The sequence below is a fragment of the Canis aureus genome, chromosome 28, assembly GCF_053574225.1.
Source record: "Canis aureus isolate CA01 chromosome 28, VMU_Caureus_v.1.0, whole genome shotgun sequence".
NCBI classification, from domain to species: domain Eukaryota; kingdom Metazoa; phylum Chordata; class Mammalia; order Carnivora; family Canidae; genus Canis; species Canis aureus.
This window is the reverse complement of record NC_135638.1, coordinates 21,877,062-21,904,017: the sequence shown is the minus strand read 5'-3', so window position 1 is coordinate 21,904,017 and position 26,956 is coordinate 21,877,062. Positions and strand designations below refer to the sequence as shown.

The window sequence follows — 26,956 nt, the reverse complement described above, 5'->3', positions numbered from 1 at the left end:
AGCCACACTCTGAAATGAAGTTTAAAATGTCTTAACCTTCGGATAGGAGTGGAATTCTCACCAGTCATTATTAGAGCTCACTGACGTTACAAATTTGTGGACGGATGTTATCCATTAAGGTGAAAGCAGAAAGGGGCTATAAAGTTGACTCAGAAGGCTAAGTGCTTTACCTTCAGGGAAGCATATATAAAAATCTGTCCTGAACTGTATATAGAGTAATAGTTAAAGCTTTGAGCACCTGGTTCTTAACTGGCCAGGCAAAGTCGTATAAAATACTGACATACCTTCTACTTACTGTTATTTTGATCTTTAGGCAGGTTACTATTTTTATTATACATGCTTAGGAATTTAGCTTCAGCGATCAGCCAACTCAGAGGGCATTTATTGAATACCAACCATGTGCCAGTATAAACCTAAGATAAAGTTTTAAGTTAGGACTAGGTTTCTCAGTACCTGCCTTTGTCTAATTCGTGGACTAATGGAAAGAATGGTGACGTTCAGTATTTCTTAACACCCTTTCACAGTGATTTGACAAGTTGACATTTTTCAGAGAGTTCAAAATCTGCAAGGTGCTGCCTGCATGGCTTAGTTAGCTGAGCTGGTTGGAAACATGGCACTAATGAGGCCAAGGTTCAATTCCCATATGCCCAGGTTGTTTTGAAGGCTAACACTGCCTAGCTTCTTGATTTCCCAACAATAGCTATGTTCAAAGGAGAACCACTCGAGAGAGGATGGGGCTCAGGGACAAGTTTTTACTGTTCCTGGAAAAATAATTTAAAGCTCATGAGCTGTGATGAATTAATTCAGTAGTATCGCCTCTGTCAACAAACATCATTTTAGTTAAGGTGGCTTATACAAATGGGAGAGAGTGGAACCCAAGATGGTTATTTAAAAATCAAATTTCTATGTGTGTAATGAAATGTATGGAAAACAAGAGCTGGTTTTCTTGAGCATTTTCTACCTATCTGCTAATGTTCCAAACTTTTTTTTTTTTTAAAGATTTTATTCATTTATTCATGAGAGACGCACAGAGAGAGAGAGAGGCAGAGACACAGGCAGAAGGAGAAGCAGGCTCCACACAGGGAGCCCCATATGGGACTTGATCCTGGACTCCAGGGCCATGCCCTGGGCTGAAGGCAGGCGCTAAACTGCTGAGCCACCCAGGGATCCCCAGTTCCAAACTTTTTATATGTATTAACTTTTTTAAGCTTCATAAGAGTCCTATGAAGTAGGTACCTTCAGTAGCCCTATTTTATTTATAAGGAAATTGAGACAAAGAGACCTTAATCAATTTTCCCCCAAGTTATGCAGGCAGACTGATTCCAGAGCTCTTGTATTAACCACTACACTCAACGCAGATACTGTCTAGGGAGGAAATGCACCAGCTTGTCAGTCAGCTCTAAAATAGACAAGAGCTATCAAAGGGCTGGCTCCCAGTTCACTGGTGAATGGTAACTGCATAACTGTTTGATTATTTTGCTCTATTGCTAGACCAACAACTTCATCAACTAGCTAAAATTGGGAAATTTTCATCCTCTCAACACTCATGACACCTTAAAACTAAGAAAATGTGTACTTGAATGTTCCTTTGCAAGTGTTCTTAAGTGTTTTTTAAAAAGCTTTCTAAGTTAAAAGCTGTTTTTATTATCCATTCAATGACGCACCATGTGTGTTACTGCAAAAAAAACAAACTAGACATTCAAAATCAAAATTAAAGACTTGGTCTTCCTCTGTTGTCTTCTCATCAGCCTCACAAGCAAATGCAAGTCTCCTTCATGAAAGAGAGCCTCCTGTTGGCCCCAGCTTCCCCGCAGGGTGCTCACATTGAAAAGGCCTTACTTTTAAGCTGGACTTCTGAAAAATCATTCCCATTCTTTAATCTGTTGCAATGTGCCTTTTTGCTCTTTTTACTGCAATAAGTCCTTTAAACATCACCAGTCCTCTCTCTTAAGTTAACTCTGTCTTTTCTTGGTCCTTTTATGTCTCCTGCCTTCTTCATCATGTTTGATCTTGCTCCCCCAAGCCAGCCTTCATATTCATTATGCTGTGTCATTCCTTACCTTCAGTTTCTCCTACCTCTCCTGTCTGGTACAGTGACTCAGCCTGGCTCAAACACATGCATTGCCTTAGGTTCTTGTTCTTAGGCCTCTCCTCTTATCCTCTGTTCTCACCCTTGGTGATCTTTTCATTCATGCCCTCAACAGTCACTTCTGCATAGCAGATGCCAGAAGTCTGATCTGTGTAGTCTTGACTCCTCTTCAAGCACCAGACCTATTTTTCCATCTCCCTGTTAGTTATTTTTCTTCTGGTTGGCCTACCAATGTTTCAAACATAATGTGTCCAAACTATGTCCCTGCCTTCAAACTCTTCTCACATTTATGCCTTACCAAACTAGAAATCTGAGTTATCTTTGGCTTTTCTTTGTACCTTATTCCCTGCTTCCAAGGGTCTGCCAAGTCTTGTTGATTTTACTTTTTTTTTTTTTTTTTTTTTAAGATTTTACTTATTTATTCATGAGAGACACAGAGAGAGAGGGAGAGAGAGAGAGGCAGAGACACAGGCAGAGGGAGAGGGAGAAGCAGGCTCCATGCAGGGAGCCCAATGTGGGACATGATCCTGGGACTCTGGGATCACACTCTGAGCTGAAGGCAGATGCTCAACCGCTGAGCCACCCAGATGTCCCATTGATTCTGATTTCTAAAAGCTTTTTGAAATCAGTATTTTCTAAGTCTATTCCTATGGTAATCATTGAGACCTTTCATCCAAAATTAGTACCTACTATGTGTCAGGCACTGGGCAAAGGACACAAAGTAGATAAGGCTGCCCTCCAACTTAAGAGAAGGGATAGAAAGGGGACACATGGGTGGCTTAGTGGTTGAGAGTCTGCTTTTGGCTCAGGGCATGATTCCAGAGTCCCAGGATTGAGTCCTACATCAGGCTCCCCCTGGGGAGCCTACTTCTCCCTCTGCCTATGTCTCTGCCTCTCTCTCTGTGTCTTTCATGAATAAATAAATAAAATCTTAAAAAAAAACAGAAGGAAATAAATCACTAGTGTGACAAGTGTCATAGTGGAAGGAAGCATGTAACAGTGTGTTCTGGGAATGCAGCAGAAGTGGGAGAACAATGTGCTACTGGCACAGGAAATAGAATTGCACAAACATGTTGGAGGTGTTTGGCTGCATGCAGCAAACTACCTCTTTCTGAGCACCAAATAAACAATTACATAAGTGATGTTTCCTTAACCTGTTTTACCACTAGCAAAGAGGCTTTTATTTTCCTTTTATGATATTTGTTGTTCTAAGTGTGATCTGCCTCTCCCTTTGGTAGTGATAGTTTGAGTGTTATGAAAATCTGCCTGTTCTGTGGTATGTGACTTATGTGAAATTTAAGAATTTCCCTGTGATTTTGTAACACTGACAGTAAGATACAGGAAATTCTATCAAAAAGAGCCACTCAAAATTGTCACTGTCGCTCTTACTATAAGAACAAGAAATGAAAGAAATGTATAACAACATTGAAAATGTCTTTTTAATACTATTTTTCATTTAAAAAATTTAGAAAATTTACTTAGTGGTAAAGGAATAGTTTATTAGCTCAAAATCTTGTATTAAACCTGAATATTCTTATGTTTGGGGTTTTATATTGTTTAAAATTATTATTGTATATCAAAATGGTTAAATATGGTTTTATATGAGTCAACCTAAGAAATCTATAGCTGGATTTTTTGTTGTTGTTGTTATTGGGATCAGTAGAATTGAGAGTGTGTATCATGGTTCTTTTTTTTTTTTTTTTTTTCATGGTTCTTAAGGTAATCAAGGAGAGGCCATCTTTATGGCTCAACCATCAACATTCTTTATTTGATCCTCTGATTTTCTTATTCCACTGGAGATTCTTGAATGTTTAATACTTTCTATGACATGAGTATATTTGGGGTGGGATGGTCTTAAAGCACTATTTAGAAAATCTCACGTAGGTACTATGTTCTTGGATTTGGAGCTCCCTGAGATAGCTATAGCTATGGATGTCAGAGGTGGGAAGAATTAGGTCTCTTTTTAAAGACAAAGCATTTAAGAATCAAGGGAGTTAATATATCTAACCCTATGCAACTAACAATTGATAGAACTGGTGTTAGAGCTCTGTTTGCAGAGAATAAGGATATATTCAAGAGTTGGGAGAGAGAAATAGAGAGAGAGGAATTAGAAAGACTTATGACAGTATTAGAGCATCATCCTTGTATCTAGGCAACCATGACTTTCAAGATATCCATTAATGCATAATCCTGTAGGGTACCTCCTTACATAATTCTCCCCACCAAGGCCGTTGCCTTCCCATTGGTCTTCAGATCACCAGATGAACTATTTAGTGGCAGGAGGAACAGGTTCTTATGGTTCCAGGGGCTCAGATAAAATTTGGTCTTTCTTCTAATGATTGGGAAATACAAAAAGATTTCTTTAAAGAAAATCAGGTTTCTAATGTGAAATATTCAGTTACTTTGACATATTTACTATTGCTACATACTTATTATTCTTAAATAGCCAGGTATAAGATTTAATGGGGCAAACATTTCAGCTACTTTTTGGTTCATGTGATCTTTGTAAGTGTACTCAAGGAAATTAATTTTTTTAAGGAAATTAATTTTGAAGAAATTTGCAGAATACCAATTGCATTCAGTGTGAGTTCTATTTACTTGTCAATAAATGAAACTCAGTTTTCTGGCTTGCCAAAATGTGTAATCCAAAGTGGAGGGTATAATTTTTTAATGTAATACCATGTTCTAGAGTCTCTTTAGACATAAATGGTATTTTGGATTTGTCTTAATAATAGAAAACTATTTTGAAAATATAAGATTGCCAATAGAGTAAAGACATTATAAAAGCATTATTCTACTTTCATGGCAAGCATATTTAAAAAGTTTTAGTTAAGGAAACCCAGCAATTGAAAACATGACCCCATTCTTCTGTATAAAACATATAAATAAAAGATTATGGAACTAAAACATATTTTGTTGAAAAAAGTCACTCATCATTTTGGTGCACTGACAAAGTACTCATAATTCTCTTTGAACATTTAAAAGTCTGTTGTATCATGCTCTGGACAAGCTTTTAGATTTTAAAAAAGTTGGCTAAATGACCTATTTTAAACTCTTCTCACTGTGTCCTGAGTCTGAGGACCAGAGTGCTCTTCTTTCAGCTGGATTTTTTTATGAGGTGTTAAATCAACATTGCCAAATGTGACTTTGTGGATCTCTCTTCAACCCCATAGTAGTAGACTGATGCAGACTAGTTGATCATTTGTGTATCTTTAATAGTCTACAATTAACCCTTTTTATAAGGAAATGTGTAGGATGTTTTGGTTATATATAAATCATCATGAATAGAATGCATTTGTATTTATATAGGATGGAGGCCAGGAATCCCTCCATGTATCCATTTATATTTGTTCTGCAGACTTAAAAATGTTGGCAGGACAGGCTGCATACACAGCATCTTGAGTAGTGGTGCATTCTTGATAGACTGATGAAGAAAAATGGGTAAACCATCTTGGATTTCCTAGATTTTTCTGGGGAAGGAGAGGATTTTGTTTCAAGTACAGCAATAATCTCTAACTTCCACAGAGCACTCTCCAGGTCAGAGTGTGTATTCTCACATCCATTGTGTTGCATGATCCTCACAGCTACCCTGACTGCTGAGGAGGGCTGGTAATACCCTCAATTCAAAGTTGAGGAAACCAGCATCCAAGAGAATTTGCTTGAAAATGTAGTGAGAGTGGTCTTACAGTTCAATGTCCATTCCAGTACTTTCACCACAGGAGCCTCATGGTGTGGTCTCAGGAAGTTTGAACAGGTGAAGATTTGGAAATCTTTAACCTGAAGCATTAGGCTGTTTAGGCCTTTGACTAAGCTGGTGGTTCATTTTTCCAAAATTGGGAATTCAATGATAGAATTATCAATCTACTTGAAAATGTAGTTTAAGATTAGCATGGGAGGGATCCCTGGGTGGCGCAGCGGTTTGGCGCCTGCCTTTGGCCCAGGGCGCGATCCTGGAGACCCGGGATCGAATCCCACATTGGGCTCCCGGTGCATGGAGCCTGCTTCTCCCTCTGCCTGTGTCTCTGCCTCTCTCTCTCTCTGTGACTATCAAAAAAAAAAAAAAAAAATTAAAAAAAAAAAAAGATTAGCATGGGAATGCACAGTAAAGGCAAAGAGGCAATTTCGGCATCTGACTCTTGTGCGAATAGGTGGAGATGAAAAGGAAAGAGAACTCAACAAATATTTTAATGATCCCCAAGTAATTTTTTAAAGAGTTTGGGTTCTAAATACATAGAATCCTTGTTATAACACAGTTTTTGAAGTTCATGCTTTAGAATGACTTTATAGGTGAAATCTTGACCCCCTTTGGATAAAGTCCCAACCTTCCTAATTTAATAGAAAAATGTTACAATCATAGCCTGATATTAAAGCTATGCCTATTTTTTCTTTTCTTTTCTTTTCTTTTTTTTTCTTTCTTTCTTTTCTTTTTTTTTCTTTTCTTTTCTCTTTTCAAAGATTTTATTTATTTATTCATGAGAGACAGACAGAGAGAGAGAGAGAGAGAGGCAGAGACACAGGCAGAGGGAGAAGCAGGCTCCATGCAGGGAGCCGGATGTGGGACTCTATCCCGGGTCTTCAGGATCAGGTCCTGGGCTGAAGGCAGGCGCTAAACCGCTGAGCCACCCAGGGATCCCCTATGCCTATTTTCTTGATAAAATAGCAATTTCTTCTCTTTGATCGTGTTAGCTAAATAAAGAGTAATAAATTATTTCTCTTCTTATTATTTGGATATTTGTATGTGTCTGGCCCTTCTAAGGTAAATCATAAATTCTAAAAAATGGGGACTAAATACTGTATATACTAATTGTATGATAAAAATTAATTGAATTAAATTACTTGTATCAAAACTGCTGAGTGCCTTTCTGACAAATACTTATTATATATTCCATGTCTCTATGCAAATGATCTTTCACCATTATTATTGAGAAATAATTGACATACATACATCACTGTGTAAGTTTAAGGCATAGAACATGATTTGGTTTACATATATTGTGAAATTATCACATAGGTTTAGCTAACATCAATCTTCTTGTATAGATACAATAACTTTTAGGATTTACTCTCTTAACAACTTCCCTATATATGGTACAGCAGTATTAGCTATAGTCATCATGTACATTACACCTGTAGTGCTTATTTCTCTTATATCTGGAAGTTTGTGTTGTTTTACCACTTCCTCCAGTTCCCTCTTCTCCCACCTTCTGGCTCTGGTAATCACAAGTCTCTCTCCTTCTCTCTCTCTCTTTTTTTTTTTTTTTTAGATTTCACATATAAGTGAGATCATACAGGGGGTGCATGGTGGCCATACGTTAAGCACCCAACTTCAACTCATGTCATGATCTCAGAGTCATGAGATGGAGTCCCATGCTGGGCTCCCTGATCAGCAGGCTGTCTGCTTCTACCTCTCCCTCTGTGCCCTCCCTTCATGCTCTCTCTCTTTCTCTCTCTGAAATAAACAAATAAATCTTTTAAAAAATAAGTGAGATTGGGCAGTATTTGTCTTTCTCTGTTTTACTTATTTCAGTTAGCATAATACCTTCAGAGTTGATCCATTTTGTCATAAATGTCAGTATTTCCTTGGTTTTTTTATGGCTGAGGAATATTCGTATTACACTGATACACACACACACACACACACACACACACATATCACAACTTCTTTATTCATCCATCAATGGACACTTAGGTCGTTTCCATGTCTTGGTTGTTGTAAATAAGGCTGCTATGAACATGGGGGTGCAGATACCTTTTTGAGTTAATGTTTTCATTTCCTTTGGATATATTCCCAGAAGTGGAATTGCTGCAGCATATGGTATTTCTATTTCTAATTTTCTGAGGAAATTCCATACTGTTTTCCATAGTGGCTGCACCAACTTACAACCCCACCAACAGCGCATAAGGGTTCCCTTTTCTTTACAGTCTCACGAGCATTTATCTCTTGTCTTTTTGATGATGTTGTACAATTTTTAGTAATGTCTTTTTTATAATGGTTCTATATCCCTTAAGCATACACAAAGTATCCACCTACTTAAAAAAGATACATTTTGACCTCAAATTCCATGGCTATTAAATACTATGTATATGAATGTGCAGAACATAATGAATACATGACCTTTACTAGTATGAAGATCACTGTTGTATCATTTAGTTTTTAATGCTGTACCTGTTTCACATTCAAGCTCTGAAATGCCTTAGAAACTCTGGGCAAATGGCTGTTGCATGCCTCAGTGCCCTCATCTGTAAGACGATGAAGAGAGCTCCTAAGAATGTTATAAGAACTGAATGAGGCGATGCATAGTACTTGGCATATAGTAAATTGTCCTACACGTTATTTAGATAATATTGAATTGAACACATTCAATTGGACATATAAATGCTTGTTCTAAATAAGACAATTTTGAGATAAATGACATCCTCGAGTGGCAGTTGACTGGCCTTCACAATTTTTTCCAATCTCAGTAAAAATGTTATAGATTTTATCTTTCGAGATAAAAATAGATGTTATAAAATGTTTGGAAAATGAAATCACACAACTATTGACATTTCCAGTTGATTTTTTTTCATCACAACTCTGGACATTAGGTCCTGTTTAAAGGTATTTTTTAAGTAGTAAATACCTAGTCATTATTTGTTTCCTTTGACCCATACAGTTGAGAATATTTGCCTCTTGCAGCCTGTTATCACTGCTACATCGTCTTTTCCAAAGATGACAACATCTCTCATCCCACATGTTCTACCCTATCTGAAAACACTGCTGAAGTTACTACGACCCTAAGATGGTGAATTATGTTTTAGGGCTGCCAGGAATCCTTTAGCTATCAAATGTTTACCAGCCTTTAAGAAGCAAGTACTTCCTTATTACATAAAATCACTAGTTATACGGTTGAGTGGTTTCTTTTGAGTAGTTCCTGACAGCTGCAGCAAAGAGAAGGAAAAAGAAAAGCCAAACGGAGTTGAGAGAACTCAAACTATTAATATACCATACAATATTGATTCCTAACTTTGCTTTTGTAAGTGTTTACTAAAAATACAATTACCTAGGCCCCTTCCCTGAAGATTCTAAATCAGCAGGTCTGAGTGGTGGGATCCAAATCTATTTATTATTTTTTTTTAAGGATTTTATTTATGTTTTCATAAGAGACACACAGAGACAGGTAGAGACATAGGCAGAGAGAAGCAGGGACCTTGCAGGGAGCTTGATGTAGGACTCGATCTCAGAACCCTGGGATCACGACCTGAGCCAAAGGCAGACAGACAGACGCTCAACCACTGAGGCACCCAGACGTCCCCAAGTCTGTCTTTAAAAAAATTTTTTATTGGGGTTCAATTTGCCAACATATAGCATAACACCCAGTGCTCATCCCGCCAAGTGGCCCCCGCAGTGCCCATCACCCAGTCACCCCAACCCCCCACCCACCTCCCTTTCCACTACCCCTTGTTCATTTCCCAGAGTTAGGTGTCTCATGTTTTGTCACCCTCATTGATATTTTCACTCATTTTCTCTCCTTTCCCTTTATTCCCTTTCACTAATTTTTATATTCCCCAAATGAATGAGACCATATAATGTTTGTCCTTTTCCGATTGCCAAGTCTGTCTTTTTAACAAGAGTGTCAGACAGTTCTTCTTATCTGGCCACTGGGAAAAACTTCATATAGAAACCTATGAGCATATAAGAAAGCCTCAAGGAAACTTTCCTTTATTTCCCCCCCACCATTTTAGAAATATCAATAACCAAAGCAAGAAAAATAACCTATAATATTATTTCTTAGGATTTTGTGGCTGTTCATAACCATTATGAATGAGGTAATCAGATTGTCTGGGTTCAAATCCAGATTCTTCCACTGCAAGTGCAAACGTGGGCAAGTTATATAATTTCTTTGTGTGGTGACTCTTTATTTGTAAGAAAGCAATGATAATATTACCTCCTAGGGCTACTTTGAAGGTTGAATGAGTCCCTATGTGAAAGTCTTGGAATAGTCCCTGGAACTGATAATAAGTACTCAACAAACATTATTAGCCACCGTTAAAAATAATTTCAGACTATTAATGGTAGCATGCTACCACATCGCAGTACATGGTATTTTCTAAAGATAACAATACTTCCCATCTCACCTGTTCTTCCACAGTGTGATCTTGCTATTCCTCACATCAAGAGGAGAGTCTAGTTCTTCTTTCCTTGAATATGGGTAGACTAACTGCTTTGGTTTACAGATTACAGTGGGACTTCCAAGGCATGGTCATAAAAAAGTGATGCCACTTACTAGAATACTCATGTTTGGAGCCCTGAGATGACATATGAGAGCTCTGATTACTCTGAGGCCACCATGCTGGGGGAAGCCAAATCAGGTGGAGAAGCTACATGTAGGCACTCTGACTGACCATCTTAGTCTTTGATTCATCCCAGCCCAGGCATATGAATGAGGGAGGCTCTAGGTAATTCCAGCCTTCTGTTGTGGAGTCACCTTTAGCTTTCAGGTCTTTCCAGCTGAGGTCCAGACATTATGAGGAAAAGATACATCATTTCTTCATGTCCTGTCCAAATTTCTCACCCATAGAATCTGTAAGCATAATAAAATAGTTGCTATTTTAAGCTACAAAGTATTGGAGTAGTTTGTTTTGCAGCAAGAGTGGCTGAAACATACATCTTTCCAACTCCATAAATATAATGCCCATATGTCTTGTTCACTGCTCAGTCTTCATCACCTAGCACATAGTAGCCCTCAACTATTGAAAAATATACTGTATTTTAAACAATTCCTCACGTTGGGCAACTGGATAGTTTTCCATTCTAGTGATTCTAGTTTTCAGAATAAATACTGGAAATGGAATTGCTGAGTCATAGAATCTTGCAAATCATTTTTATATGGAGATATTAAAACATTGAAATACTATTATTACCCACAAAGAATTGTCTAAGGAGAGCCTGTCAATGTTAAACCATCAATGTGTACCTTAAAGAACTAGCAGGTGCTAATTAAATACACATGACTGACTTATAAACCAGAATAGTGAATTTTGGACAGAATACCAATGTATTAACTTTAAAATAACTAGCTTAGTGGTTTTGTACTTGATGTCTAGATGTCCAAAAAAAAAAAAAAAGTTAAAAAGAAAGGGTCCATATGCTGTGTCAAGTATTTCTAAAAGTCTGACTTATTTTATATGTTCTAGAATAAAGGCAAGATGCTAACAAGCATAATGAGTTTCATTTCTTTTGGTCAAACTTGTAAGTAGTGAAGCATTCTAATACTGAAATTCTAGGAATTTTGAGGCAGAGTTGCTATAGTAAATACTATTAGCAGAGCCACATATTGCTTTCTGATTTAAACATACCATTATTTGACCAACTTTGACAAGATACAGTGTGGTAGCCAAAATTAAGGGCCTGATAGCAGTGAACAGTACTTAAATGTCTAACTCCTTATTTAAATTAATTATTTATTAGCAATTAATATAGCATCATTAGCTATATTAGTCATTTATATGATTTCATAATATTACTAGGAGCACTTGCTGTATTTGCATCTTCAGGTAAAACTCAGATTTTGTAACAGAGTACTCAATACTTAATGTAATTTGTTTGAATAACCTTTCATTTTTTAAAAAATTTATTTATTTCTTTTTTCTTTTTTTAATTTTTTTGAATTTATTTTGATTTTTTGGATTTTTTTATTTTTTATTTTTTATTTTTTATTTTTTTGAATAACCTTTCAAATCATATAATCTATATGGACAAAATAATATAAAACCATAGGGACAGATATTTGAAAAATACATATATGTGCATGGGGATTATCATTTGCAATTACTCCAACACTGAGGAATATATTAAGTTGTTTATAAGCATGAACTTATAACCAGGGGGACTTATTTTTTTTCATGTCCAAAGTAGTTAGACAAAACTTGTTTTATTCTATTCATTGAAGAGTAAACATAATAGAATAAAAAAATTGGGATTTGAGGTCAGAGAGGTCAGACTCCAGGTGGGTGACCTGGAACAGCCCCTGGACTTCTATGAATCTTAGCTGTAATATTGGGATAATATTATCTCATGGAGTTTTGTGGGGGCTAAATGAGTTATCATATGAAAGATCCAGTCATAATGGATGGCATGCTGGTGTTCAATGAATGTTAGTAGAATCTAAATTTATTTTTCTATATATCTGTCACTGGCTTTCACAATTGGAGCATCCTCTTCCTTGGAAAGTACTGTAAACGTAATAATTCTGACTATTTTCTAGCCACTAGATAGTTCAACCTTATGATGATCCACAATTTTGTCAGACTGTCAGATGAAAGTACATTCTTTATACTCATTGTGTTACTGATAACCCAGGGAACAGAACACCACATTTGAAAACTATCTCACAGCATGAGTTACTAGATAGATGATGAATTGTATCTGTTTTGTCTTATTTTAGTGTCAATTCCAAAAGACTTTTTCTGAATCTATTCTTTTATTTTTTTTAGAGACTGTGGAGGAGGGAAGGGCAGAGGGAGAGGGAGAGAGAGAATCTTTTTTTTTTTTTAATTTTTATTTATTTATGATAGTTACAGAGAGAGAGAGAGGCAGAGACACAGGCAGAGGGAGAAGCAGGCTCCATGCACCGGGAGCCCGATGTGAGATTCGATCCCGGGTCTCCAGGATCGCGCCCTGGGCCAAAGGCAGGCGCCAACCTGCTGCGCCACCCAGGGATCCCGGGAGAGAGAGAATCTTAAGCAGACTCCATGTCCAGTGTGGAGCCTGACTTGGGGCTCAATCTCATGACCCTGAGATCATGAACTGAGATGAATCAAGAGTCGGTTGCTTAATTGACTGAGCCACCCAAGCACCCCCTGATTCTATTCTTAACCTCTGATGTCATGTCATATCTTTCAGAACTTATAGATTGCTATGCATCAATAATGCCCCTAAATGAAAATGTAGTTACAAAAATACCATTGGAAGTCAACTTATAACTCGTTTGGTTTTGTCATAATTTTCATCTTATGAAATGCAGAGTGCTATTTTTTTTTCTCTTGACCAGAAAAAGATTTGTTTACCTACCATTTCATTGGTAGTATGGCCCACGGTGACTTTTTTGTGTGTGTGTGTGTGAGTGTGTGTATAGCGTCATATAGGCTTTGCCTTTAATGATCTCTTACAGTTAGAAAACACAATAAAACAAACTGTTCGGCTCCTGGACAAATTGTATATTACCAGATCATCACTAGCAGATGTCAGTTGCACATCCAGTCCTTTATGAAATTCATAAATAAAGAATTGTTCTTTCTTTGTGGTTTTAATAAGAAAAAAAAACTGATGTCTAAATAGGTCAGATGACTACAGGGTGAAGCAGAAGCAAACAGTAATCATGTAACAATATGCTTTCATTTTATTTGAAGGGCTAAAGATTCATTGTGGTGAATCACAGGGACTAGCTCTTGGGAATCACGTTTTCTGTTCCAGTACATTTTTCAACAACTTTTGATTTGATTTGATGATGATTTGATATCATCAAATTAATGATAAAATATAGATACCTAATTGCTAATTGAGAAAATGTCTCTTAATAGGTTTGAATAAGGTCCCTAGGAAAGCATTGGGCAAGATTTAGTGAGTCCTCTTGCTATAAAATGAATTATAAAGTAAGACATTTTGAGTTGGAACATAAGGTGACTTTACAGTGACAAGTCTTCAGGTGATTGCAATAATCTTAATGCCCTTTGTATACTTTTTCATTTGTCTTGAGTTTTAAATCCCAACACAATCACTGGAATAACAACAGAATGAACTCAGTTCCTGGATAGATGTGAAGCTCAATTTGACTCCTTATATGGACAAAGCATAGTAATGCTCACAACTATCTGTGGACAACAGGGGCATATAAATGTGCATTAAAGTCGATAAAAATTAGATTTATTTATTTTCACAAAAAAGATTTGATACTGTTGCTTTCATAGACACTGAAAGCAAGCATGTATTTACATGTGAAGGGTTTATACCTTTTCTCCTTTTTTTGGAAGTGAATTATTATGTTTTTGAAAGGATTTATTTATGAGAGAGAGAGAAAGAGAGTGCATCTGTGTCAGGGAAGGGGCAGAGGCAGAGGCAGACAAGCAGACTCCCCACTGAGCCTACAGCCTGGCAATGGGCTTGATCCCAGGACCCTGAGATCATAACCTGAGCTGAAATCAAGAGTCCGACTCCTAACTGACTGAGCTACACAGGTGCTCCTGGAAGTGGATTGTTTTTAAGGATTTTTTTTTTCCTGAGCTCCCTCAACAGAATGCTATCAGACCAGAACAACCTACCAGTTAACCTTTGTCAACTTAATAGCAAATAGGATAGAATATACTGTGACCGTTGTGCTGAGACCTCACCCTGGGTTAAGATCAACTGATTAATCATTTTTTTCTGTTTGTTATTCTTTTTCGGTTATAGGACCTTATCATAAACAGAGGGAAACTTACATTTTTGCAGTTCTCATGAATAATTTTCCTAGTTTGGTTCCTATCTAAAAAAGTGAGTGAGGCAAGGACCCCCTTTCTGGATTCTAGTTTTAGCAACTGTGACTGTGTAGAGGGCCAAGGTGTAAGTGAGGATTTTATGAAGGTGTTAAATACAGTTATTTATTCTTTGTAGTAAAGGGACTAAAGAAGGAAAAAAGAAATAAAAAGTGGATTACCTGCCAAAAAATATTTGTCAGTAGACTGTTGACAAAGAACTGCCTGTAATATTGAAAATACACCTCAACTGCTTTGAATCTGTTCCAAGCCTCCTGACATCAATTGTCCCATCCCTGGCCAGGTGACCCATAGTGTTTGCTGTTTGTTAATTGCCTGGGAGCAAAGAAGGGGATTGTGATGAGAAAAAGGGATAGAAATAATAAGGATTTATTTGCAAAATAGGGAGCTTCCACTCAACATTTCCCACACTATGTATATGGAAGCAAATAAAATGGAAGATTATGATGTATGATCTCAGGATATTGAAAAGGAAGGTTATTTATGATAGAAAAGCCACTATAATTTTAAAACATATGGTAGTCTTCTCTTTAGGTGGCTAGGTGTTAGAAGTGACTTATATCTAGTGACCATTATTGCTAGGTCTCATGTAATGATATACAAAAAAAGCTTAAGAATCATGAGCTTCTCCTGTTTAAGCCCTAAAATATGTTTCCATGATGACAGCAACATGGGAAAAATTCGGCTACAGGTATTTTTATTTTTTGGCAATATTGTGTCAAATATCCAGTTGGATTTTTCTTCAGGCTAGTTGTTTGACCACTAAAGGCTGGAAGGGAGGGAGGGAAAGTGAGAGAGATAGAAGGAGGGAGAGAGGGAAGGAGGGAGGGAGGGAGGGACGGACGGACTGTTGGGAGGTACAGATTATTTCATCCTGATCTTGAGCAACATGTAGTGGTAGAGGCTCATTGGCTATATTTAATTGAACCACAAGAAATTGCTGTTTTTATTGGCCACAAGGCTTAGATATCGGCAGTTTCATATACTGCATTGTATTAGGTAATAGTGAACATGTATGCCCTCATTATTTATTGATTATTTATTGAGTCCCAATTTATATAAGAGAGTGTGAAAGACCAAAGGCTCTTCCATAGCCCCTTGGCCTGGGACTAGTGCATTTATTTCTTGCCTTTTAGTGGAGTCCTGCTAGTCTTTAAAGCTGGTCTCCAAATCACTTTCTTTGGGAGTTAATGTTTTATGTCCTTATTTTTTTGCTCAGTGGGGTTCCTGATTTTTACATAAGGGTGATTAACTTGTATATATAACTTTTGTCTTACTTTTCCATTTAACCTGAGAAAAATATTCCATGTCGTAAAATTTTCATAACTATATTTCAAGGGCTATAAATTCTTCCTTTAAGTGAATAGTTTATTAGCCATTCCCATATTTGGAGGATGTTTAGGTAATTGGGTGACTGTCTTTGTGCATAAAGTTTTTTTTTTCTGTTATTTCAGGTTCTTTCCCTAGGATAGAGTCCCCAAAGCAGAATTACTTGGTCAAAGGGTATGAACATAGAAAAATCTCTTGATACATGTCAACTGGAAATAGCTGTATTTTTAATACTGCTTGATATATGAAGTTTGACTCCTCATCAGTCACAGGATATGTTAAAAACAGTTTAAAATGACCTGCAGACATGGTGGTCCAAAACTATACTCAATGACAGTGTCATACTCTGGATAAAGGAAAAGGTTTGGAGTTGCTGGTATCAAGAGAACCACTAGCTATTCTCAAAGGGAATAACCTCTGAATAAGCTGATACCAAAAAGCAAGACCAAGTTCCCAGTGCATACAAGATTGCTTAAAGTTCTGTTTGTAATTATTTTGCCTTGAGGAAAGAGGGAAAAGGAGACCAAGTGTCAGCCTATGTTTAGGTAATTTTTCAAAGAACAAGTTACAACTTTCGCACCTTGGGAAAGAAGAAGTAGAAGACAGAATATGTTTAGGTTTAGATAGTGTGTTTTGGCTGAAAATATAAATCAGAGATAATTTAGTACTGGTCAAAGATATCTCTCAAGCATATTTTTAAATTCCCATATATTTACGATAATATATCTCCCTAAATAAGATAAAGCAAGGCAACTAATGCTTATTAGGCTCTAACTTCTTTAGGTCTGAGAGAAAATAAGCCAGTGATAAAAAGTGTCTACATCTGATGTCATGGCATTGGGGCAGCCAAGCAGTAGGGAGCTTGAGGAGACACCATGGAGCCACAAAATCGAGGAGCAGCTGCTGTGTGTGTTGGCCACTGCTTGTCCAGATGATTATTTGAGATAGCTTACCCTAAAATCCAGAAACAGGGCCCAGCAATAATCAAACCATGCTTGGAGGAAGGTCATTAACATCCCATCGTTCACAGCCACATCCATCAAGGGGAAATGCCTGAGCCATGAGAATACCCTGCCTTGGGGCCAGGGTGAAGCATCAGAAGACAGGTGGCTGTCAAGACCTCTCAGAACTACTTCTGTAGGAGGAAATATACTGGTTTGGAGCATGGAGTCCAGACCTAGATAGTTTAGATTAGAACCTGGAGGCCACCTCTTTCTGGTTGTGTGAACTTGGATGGGTCTATGCTTTAGTTTACTCATCTGTAAGATGGGGATAATATGGTCTTTGCCTCAGGATGGCTGTGAAGATGAAGGGATTGAATACGCACTGAGTGCTTACAATGGTGCTTGGCATGTAGTAGGTGCGGTTTACTTTTTCTTCCCTTTACATTTTGAAACACCCAAATAGGGTTACAGGAAGCTTCTAGTAGGTTTTAAATGGGTACATTTAATAAATTCACATTTTATACATACAGTACAGTGTTTATATGGACATCTTCACTTGGGGATCAAGTCCAAGTCTAAACCCAAGGTCGTCTGTGATGTGAGATATGACAAATGGGTCTCCTGGTGCAAAGCCCTGGGATTTATGTTATTGCTTTCTTCCTTGAGGACTATACTGATTAAATAGGTGTCTTTTTTAAGAGTAGCTGATATTGAGAGTGCTTTACTCAACTGCACCCTATTTATTGGACTAGGGAGCAAATTTGGTAGAGTGACTCTGCCTCCCCAACTTTTCCAGCTATTTCAAAGTAGCCATTTAGAGCAGAAGATGTATTGTTGAGGCTCCACACATTAGCACTCTTGAGATCTGGATGACCAAGTGGTGTAGAGCATTGAGTTCAGAACTCGGGTGAAAAGCAGTCAAATTGGGATCCTTCGTGGAAAATTCATGATTCTTCTGGTGCCCTGACATTGTGTGACTGAGTGGAAGACTAGACACTAGTTATAGGGAACAATACAAAAGAAGAAGACAAAGACTTTCTTTTTTTTCTATTCTGGTCAGAGGAAATTGAAGAATCCAAGACTTAATACCAGGCAGCCCAAGCTTTGGAAGGGAATCTGGAGTAGCTGTGCTTGAAAATTTCCACTTCTGGGTTAAAAGTAGTAGATATTAGAGGTCCCTCTTTGGAATTAGATATTCAAAAGAATAAAACTTCATACTTGTTTACAAGGTCTTTACAAAGACCAGATGTTAAAGACTGACCTCAAGTCTTGGTCAGATGTGCAAAAATCCTTGTGCATTGAGAAGAGAGGTGCCTGGAAACAGGGCCCAAGGAACTCTGGGCATTTTTGATATTCCAGTGACCAGATACCAAGGAAGGGTGTGTTATTTCATCTCTGAAACATGAACACCTAGAATTGCAACAGAGAATTGCTGTTGACTCTAGGTCACTTGTATATGACTAGTAAACTCAAGCCCCTTCTCTTGACAATTCAATTTAACTATTATGTAAGCTCTCTTCATAGCTTCCTCTCCACTCAGATAATCACTTTTCCTTGTTTTTCAGTATCAGTGTCTCACAATAAAGCATTGAATTATGAGATGCCAAAAGTATCATTGACATTTTGTTTTTCCTTAATATAGACTGATGTATAAAAAAAGCAAATTTATAAACCATGTTGGTTTTTACTTGAATTATGTTTTGACAGTGAAATAGACTCTTGTAGACCTGAAAGATATAATTACTTTCAAAATGACTGAAGGTTAAGCAAAAATTTAACTGTCTGATTCCAGTGCTATTAGCTATGTGTGAAAAGAAAAACTGCAAAATGTGAGTTGAGAAGATTCAATTAAAATTCATGGCAAAGCTCACCAGGAGTGAGTCAAATTGGAAAATATTGTTGAAGCCATAGCAGAATGTGTGTTATGCCTCTAGGGGTCATTTACTTGAAATCTTTCTCACACACACATGCCATATACATAGATTTTTATCTGTTCCAAGTATATTTGAGCTCATAGAAAGTATGTTAAATCTCCTCAAAAGAGAATTTCTCCATTGTTCTCAAGGATTATTTCTACTTTTCTTCTCACATGTGCTCTCGCCAGGTAGTTCTTTCAGCTGTTGAAATCACTCAGTTGGTGTGCTGCTTTGTGTCTGACAGGAGGAGTAACAAAACAGCCTCAGAGATAAGGTCTAGTTGGAGCAATCATGGAAGATGCCGGGAAAGATTAAAGACAACTGGAGAATTTGCTGGAGCAGCATGAAAAATAAATTGCCTCAGTAAAGTAATGATTAATGAAGCCACTCCTAGGAACCAGTTAAAATTGTTAAAGACCATTTTTAAACACTTTTAGGAGTGCTGCTTTAAGCAATTTATGTATGCAGGAAATGATATTGTAATACTACTTATACTTTAACTTAGAAATACATTTCTTATTAGACTTAAAAGATATTGATATACACTCTCTCACCATTGCAAGATTCTGACTTTATTCCATATGTCTTGCCAACAGCTTTCTGGAGTGTGAAAGTTACATGATAATCTGAAGATTAATTTAGTGTATTGTCAAGAATTATCCTCAAAGTTAATAATTAACATACATTAGCATGCATTAATTAACTTTTCTTCATGGGCTATATTATTCTCACAAATACAATGAAAATATTTTATTAACTGATTAACAAAGTTTTATTCATGGGAAAATGTAAGCAAAAATTCTGTAGGCTAGAAATATTTAACTTAAGCATATTTATAGAATATTGGAATTTCTGAGACAAAGGTCTTATATCAATATACACTTTAATTTTGGTTAGGGTGAAGATATCAGAAGGTGACTAAATTTAAGTGTATAAATTGGTGTGTATATACTTTCTAGATGTGAGGAGAAGGAATACAGAGTTTTAGGAAAATAGATACTCTTCTACTTCCAAATACTGTGTTTCATATGAAAGTAATTTATCAAGAAATTGTAAGTTATAAATCTTTAGCTTATGGCTGCAGCAAGGGCCTCAGCTAAAACCCCAACTATATACTCTCTGAGATTCCAGCATATCTAGTAGGCTTGTCATGTGCTGGGATTATTTGAAAAAAGTCCAAGTGGCCTCCTGAGAATGAGTGAGTCATCCTAAGGAAGAGTCATCCTAAAACAGGGAAAAGGTTGAAGAACAAAGATCTATAAGAACGAGGGAGTAGTTTTGTGTGTGTGTTGCTCATCTTTGTTTTCCATGCATCCTTGTTTTTCTTGGGGATTGGGCTAAATCCCACGTGTAAGATTCGAAGTGAAGCCAGTAAGAGATTTTTCACTCTAATGTCTGAGATTCTAGTGAGTATAACGTGGCACCATTTTGTGATTCAGTAGCAAAGTGTATGAGGAAGGCAGGCCTCTGTATGACCTGAGCAGGTTGTGTAGGGTGCATAGCTCTGGGATGGAGGTAGATCACATGTTGACTCAGAGGCAAGAGCCATCAGAGGAGGTATTCTTTCCACTTCAGAAGGGAGACCACTGGTATAGGTGCATCATCATGAGCTCTTGAGAAAGCCACAATTTTGGCAGGATGCAGCTTTGATGTAGTATATGTTCCTTGGGGCATGGAGAGCTTGAGAAGTTGGAGTGGTTTTGGAGAGTTAATTGCCTCAAGCACAGTCTGATGCTTATGCCAGTAGTAGGAAAAACAGTAGCAGGAAGGGTGCCATGTGGGATCTAGGAGGGGTCGAGTGTGCATTCCCTGAAGATATCCAGCAGGGACTCCAGACTGGTAGCTGGGAAATCGAACTGAGGGAGAGAGTATGAAAACTAAAGAAGAAAGTGTTTTGTGACTCCTACCACTACTTGTACCCTTCCAGCCCATATGGGTTTTAGAAGAGTAGATGTTTTATATTATAATCATTTTATATTTCAGAAATAAAAACCAAGAACTTATAATCTCGCAAGAGAATACAATTATCACTATTTATTGACTGGCCATTAAGTGTCAGAGAACATCAACATTTCTTCCATGCCAGTGGGTGGACTACTAGTGTTCTTCCTGAGGGCTAAGATGAGCCCAAATCCAAAAGGGTGGTGGTGCAGGGATGGTTGAGAGTCTCCAGGCTGCTGTATGGATAGTATTTCAGGCAGCTGTGTCCATTCCATGCATACATGTCTGTTCTGTGTGGTCACCTCATTTCTACTACGATTACTTTTTTATTTATTTATTTATTTATTTATTTATTTATTTATTTATTTATTTATTTATTTAAAGATTATTTATTTATTTATTTATCTATCTATTTATTTATTTATTCATTTATATTTTACGATTACTTTTCAAATCAGGGATTTAACCCATTCTCAGAATGGATGTGTGTTGTCCCCTCTCTCTAATCTGTAACCACCTGGAATGATTGGTAGGTGTCATTTTACCCATCTGATAGACAGCAAAGTTGAGGTTCGGGGGAGTCAAGCAAATCGCAACTGTGAATCAGTGGAGAAACAGCCGCATGACTGAATCATCCATCTAGTTCTCTGATTTGGCAAATCTTCAAATAGTGGTTGATTCTCTTGACTCATCCTCATATCTAACTTTGTATAAATGCACGAAGATGACTTCAGTCCTGAGAAAGAACTTGGCCTCTAATTGAGGTCTGTTTCTTTATGAAGCAAGACTACATGGGATTTACCACAAACATGGAGAAATGTGAACCCAAGTTTGGTTTCTTGCTATGTCCATCTATTAGGATAATTACCTTGTTCTTGTTGTTATGTTTATCTATATACAAACAAATGGAAAAACTTTATAAGAATTGTACATGGGTATTGTCTCTTGTGCAAACACATCATTAACAGGAAAAATTATGGGAAAGAAGATTGAGTAAGAATACAACATGATTCATACTCTGCTTTGGGAAAGCTAGAGATCCTAGCACCACATAACCCAATACTGCTCTATCTTGTTATTTAGCTATCACAAGTATGATTTTCACTGTCTAATTAAATTATAGACTCCCTGAAGGTAAACATTGTCACTTATTCTATGTACGCTTTGCAGGGCTTAGTACAGGGCAAGCAGAGTGGACAACTGTAACATTGTTTTTGTATTGAAATACTTGCTTACAATGAATCTGAGTCTTAATTCCTGATAAGGCATATGTTCTAAAACCACACCCTCTACATCCTTTTATTTGACCTTGAAAGTGATCATATGCAGGAAATGAAGTTGTCCCCTTGTCCTACAAGTATGGACCAAATGTCAGCTTTTTCAGGAAATCTTTCCAGGCTCCTCACTTTGGGCTGGATGCATTCTCTCTGTGTTCTATACATACTGAATTTGAGGCATTTATCTATCATTTTAAAATTGATCTGATTTGCCTGTTTTCTCTATGGGCTTGAGAGACTGAGGACAATAATTTTCTCTGCACCCATAGTGCTTTTCCCACATCTTACTACTACTCATTACATAAGAGGTGCTCAGTAAACATGTGCGCATGCCTGGTCCTCACAATTCTTTTATAAATGACAATTCATTTATATGTGGACATATACTCATTTCCAAAAGGAAACATTTTTTTTAAATGGCTGAACCAGTTCTGCACTAATATGGAGTCACTAAAATCCATTAGCTCTACTGGGTGTTATACTATATGTTGGCAAATTGAATTTAAACAAAATATTAAAACATAAAAAATAAAGTCCATTGGTTCTGATTTCAATAAAATGTGAAACAACTCTTAAAGAGGAACCATAGCAATTAAACCCAAGTCTTCAGTATTGACAAGATTGCTCGGATATTATGTATTCCTATCTCCATTGGCATCTTCCATTCTAAACAGCAATGGGAGGCTCTCACATTTTGTGTGCCATAGGAGTGGCTGAAAACAAGTGAGAAATCAACTGTTCTGTGATGTATAAATGTGACATTATTTATTTGAATCTCATCTAGACCTGTTATTTAAAGGAAGGCTGCTATTTGACTTTTCTTTTTATACCTAACTGAAGTGATAAGACTGCTTGAGGATATATTTCTTTCTTCTCTTTCTCCCTCCCTTCCAGCATCCTCAGCATCTGTGATTTTCTATTCATTGTCATGACATACTGTTTGAGGTTGAGCTTCCTTGAATCCTTGAAATATTGATTCCTTCCTCCCCTTTTTCATTTCTGATATAATGGAGATCTATTAGTATTATATATAAATAGTACATTATTAAACAAAATATTTAGATAATATTTCCTATACAGCATATTTACTGATTTATAAAAGTGACCTCAAATGAGTCTATTGTTTGATTCTGTTTTTAACAGTTATGAGATATTTGATAACTACATTATCATGACTATGTTCTCAAGTATCTGGGTGTTACTTTTGAATTGCCAGAATGGTTTCCTCAATTTGTATGTGGTTCTGACCTTTGACCTATAAAGCATAATGTAACCATATGATATTGGTTCTTAGTATAAATCAAATATGTAGTTCCATATCCACATTCTATGCATCAAGAGGAGAGAATTTTCTTCTTCATTTATAATAGCTAATAATTATAATTGGTTGTATTATTTTTTAAGCATAGCAATAGGATAAGCACTAAAGAGTTGTGTTGGTACAGCTTGCTGTAGCTAAATTTATGAGTTACAACTCTTAATCCAAATGAAATACAATTTTATTTGAGGTAGATCTGCAAGTGGGAGAATGACTATTAATTCTGCAATTCCAAAATAACTAATGTACTTGGTTTGAAGCCAGGTACACTGTGAGTTTTGGATTTAAGTGCTCTTGTGGGAAATACAGAGAGAGATTTTAACATATGGATTCTCAGAAGAAAATGCAACTGTTCCGTATAAGAAATATTGAGTTATTCTTAGTACTTTTTAATGTGTGGTTGACTGTATATTCTTGAGTGGTGCCATTTTTAACACTTGGCAATTCAAGCCAAAGATCTTCATTTCCTGGGGTAATTTTAATAACTTACCCATTCATACAGCAAGCATTTAGTGGGGATTGATGGTAATGTCCCATACTTGATTTGATGAGAAATGCAAGGAAGGTAGAAGCAGGATCTCTTTTCATTGGATTTACAATATTGCTGCAAAATAAAACTTATACATGTTTGTGTGTGTGTACATATACCATGCACATACAGCAAATAGCAAAAGGGTACTACATGTTAATATATTAAAAAATTCACATTGACTCCCTACTGTGTTCTGATCTAGGCAGAGGTTTTGTAGCACATGCCTCTGAGGAGCTCATAATCTGATAGTATATGTGTGGGGGAGGTTCGCAGGAGAGGTGATAATTGAGGGATGAGCCAACCATCTGAGTTGTCGTGAGAACGCTGTTGCCACAGCTACACAATCTCACTGTGAAAACTAAAAGGAGATTTCAGAGAAGAATGGGAGTTTGAGAAGGTTCTCAAAAGAAAAGTATAGCCAAGTTGGGTATGAACACACACTGACAGAGGGCAATGAAGAAGAGATTCCTGTGGGGTCGGAAAGCCTCCTCTGAGGACTGAGCTACATCTTCAAGAAATTTATATATCACAATGATATATAAATCTCTATTATTTAATATATGCATGAAAAAGAGAAAAAAAATGGCAAGGGAACCCAGGCAAGAAAATCCTCAGCGGCAAAGGTATAAGAAGTGCAAATATGTACACATAAGAGTGGTCCACTTACATACAGGTCCTTTTACTAGAAAGAGATCAAATTAGATGGATTTAAGAATAAATAGCATCTGCCTGAAGGTTGGGTCAAATGAGAAATGAAAGCTGTTTAAAAAATATAAAACATTATGTATACACTAATTATTCTCAGGGGAGGCGGCATAGTATATTGGTTAAATGTATAGACTGGGCTCAAGTCACGACTCTATCACTCTCTGGCTATGTGACCTTTCGCAAATTGTTGATCTTCTCTCCACCTCAGTGTCTGCATCTATAAAAAGGGAGTAAGTTATAGTTCCTACCTCACAGGGTTATTAGGGAAATTAAATGAGTTGATCTCTTTAAGTGCTTAAAACAAGCCTGACACGTTAGTATATATATTAAATTAAAAAATATTCAGTAGGTAATAGAAACTATTATGGGTTCTTAAGCAGAGGATGATATAATGAGATAATGTATGAGGAAGTTCATCTTGTTAATGATATACAGGACAGACTCCAGTGAGGGAAATTTCTGGAGGCTGGAGATGAGATGGGAACAGGTTTCATGAATATCTGGACAAAGACAGTGAGCACTTGGGGCAGAGTGGAGAAAAACTAAGATCTGAACAGAGGACACTTTTCAAAGAAAGAAAGAGCTATTAGAACTTGGGGGGTGGGGCACTGGGTGGCTCAGTGGTTGAGTGTCTGCCTTTGGCTCAGGGCATGATCCTGGGGTCCTGGGATCAAGTCCTGCATCAGGCTCCCCAGGGAGGTGGAGGGAGGGGGGCCTGCTTCTCCCTTTACCTATGTCTCTACCTTTCTCTGTATCTCTCATGAATAAATAAATAAAATCTTAAAAAAAAAGAACTTGGGGGGTTGGTAATGGGGATGTACATTGTTACAGCCAAAGATGACTCCAGTGTTGAGGTTTTGAGAGACTGGGAAAAGTGTTGTGCCATAGACAACAAATGGGGGAAGTTATGCATGGATGGGCCTCAAAGCTTAGTAAATGAAATCTACTGTGCTTAGTCTAAATTTTCTCAAATAATAATAATCATTAGCTAGGATTTCATCTTCCTTTGTGCTTTGGTGCAATTCTTTTGCCATCTGTTCTAGGAAAAATTCAGGATGTCCTTGCTCTTAGAATGGAAAGCAAATTCTAAAAGGAGACGTTTCTTATTTAAAAATATGTGTTTCCCAAGCATTTAACTAAATTAAAAATAAAGCAAAGATAGGAAGAATTTAACTTTTCAACCACTTGGAATTTTGCAGAAAAAAAATTGAGAAATTGTTTCAGTTGGGAATAAAAAAACCCAAAGAAACAAAATAAAACAAAACAAAAACTAGGCCAAGACATGACCCTAAGGCAAAGTCTTAAATCTGAAAGGTCAATAGGTCACTATACTTTAAAAACTGTAATTATAGCTCTTAATTCTTCCACAGGCTTACTGTGTCATGTTAAAGTTATTCACTCCCATATACTATGGCCCATAATGTCACTCGAGGTATCCTTATGGCTTCTCCAGGTATTAAAGAAGCTTGATATGTTTTTGTTTCATTAATCTTTTCTCAGAGGCCAGTGATGAGTTCATCTGACTCTTTTCCATCAAGTTGAAAATTCTTTTCAATTAAAAACTCATCTCTACAGATGGTATTAGCATTAGAAGAGGCCTATTCTGTCTAAAATAACAAATATTGAGATATTTCAAGAATTGCTCTATAAATCATTGGAAATAGAGTTGACTAAAGAGTTTCAGTTGTGTGTGTGTGTGTGTGTGTGTGTGTGTGTTTAAAGTAAAAGTTGCATAGATGAGAATTTGGCTCATATGCTTTATTGTTGCTAGAATGGATCAGTCTTATCTCAGTGCCTGGGCAATTTTGTTGTACATTAATGTGAAATATTGTGAATGTTTTAACCAAACTATCAACTATGAAATACTTTATCCAAAACATTATGATTACAAAGATGATAATAGAAACAGTTTAAAACAGAAGAGAATGCTCTGTTAAAGAGGACTAGAGAGCCCATTTACTGAATAGTATGGATTTCTTCCAAGCTCCTGTGTGCAGAAAGCATGCAATGCGTGAATAATTCATCTAGAAATTCTATCGTGAAGTTGTATCAGTTTCCACAGTAAAACCTGGCCATGGAGGAGGAAAATACATCAACATCTGTGACAAGCTCTATGAAGAGACAGTGGCAAAGCCTTTCAGGCACCAGGAGCAAAGCAAAATATAATAAATTCACTTAAGTGTCAAATTTGTGTCGGCTGAATAATGACACCATATGTCTGGGTTGCTATGTCACCATAGGCTGCTCTGAAAAAACACATGGCTTTATAGAAACGGCTGTCAGCCTGGGGAAGAAGCCTTGCTGGCTGCTGCCTTTCTGTCCAAGAAAATATAGTCTTCCCAGTAAGTACAGAGTCCGATTAGCAGAAATGATTGTGTTTTTTTTTTTTTTT

General features: G+C 37.0%; 1 long non-coding RNA gene across 1 annotated transcript in view; it reads left to right on the top strand.

The window, feature by feature from the left end:
- The window catches only part of LOC144300209 (uncharacterized), a 54,546-nt gene extending 27,795 nt beyond the window's left edge, over window positions 1-26,751 (top strand). The window contains exon 3 of the long non-coding RNA XR_013366801.1: window positions 26,549-26,751. This is a non-coding gene — a long non-coding RNA (uncharacterized LOC144300209). The remainder of the gene's footprint in view (window positions 1-26,548) is intronic.
- The last annotated feature ends 205 nt before the right edge of the window (window positions 26,752-26,956 follow it).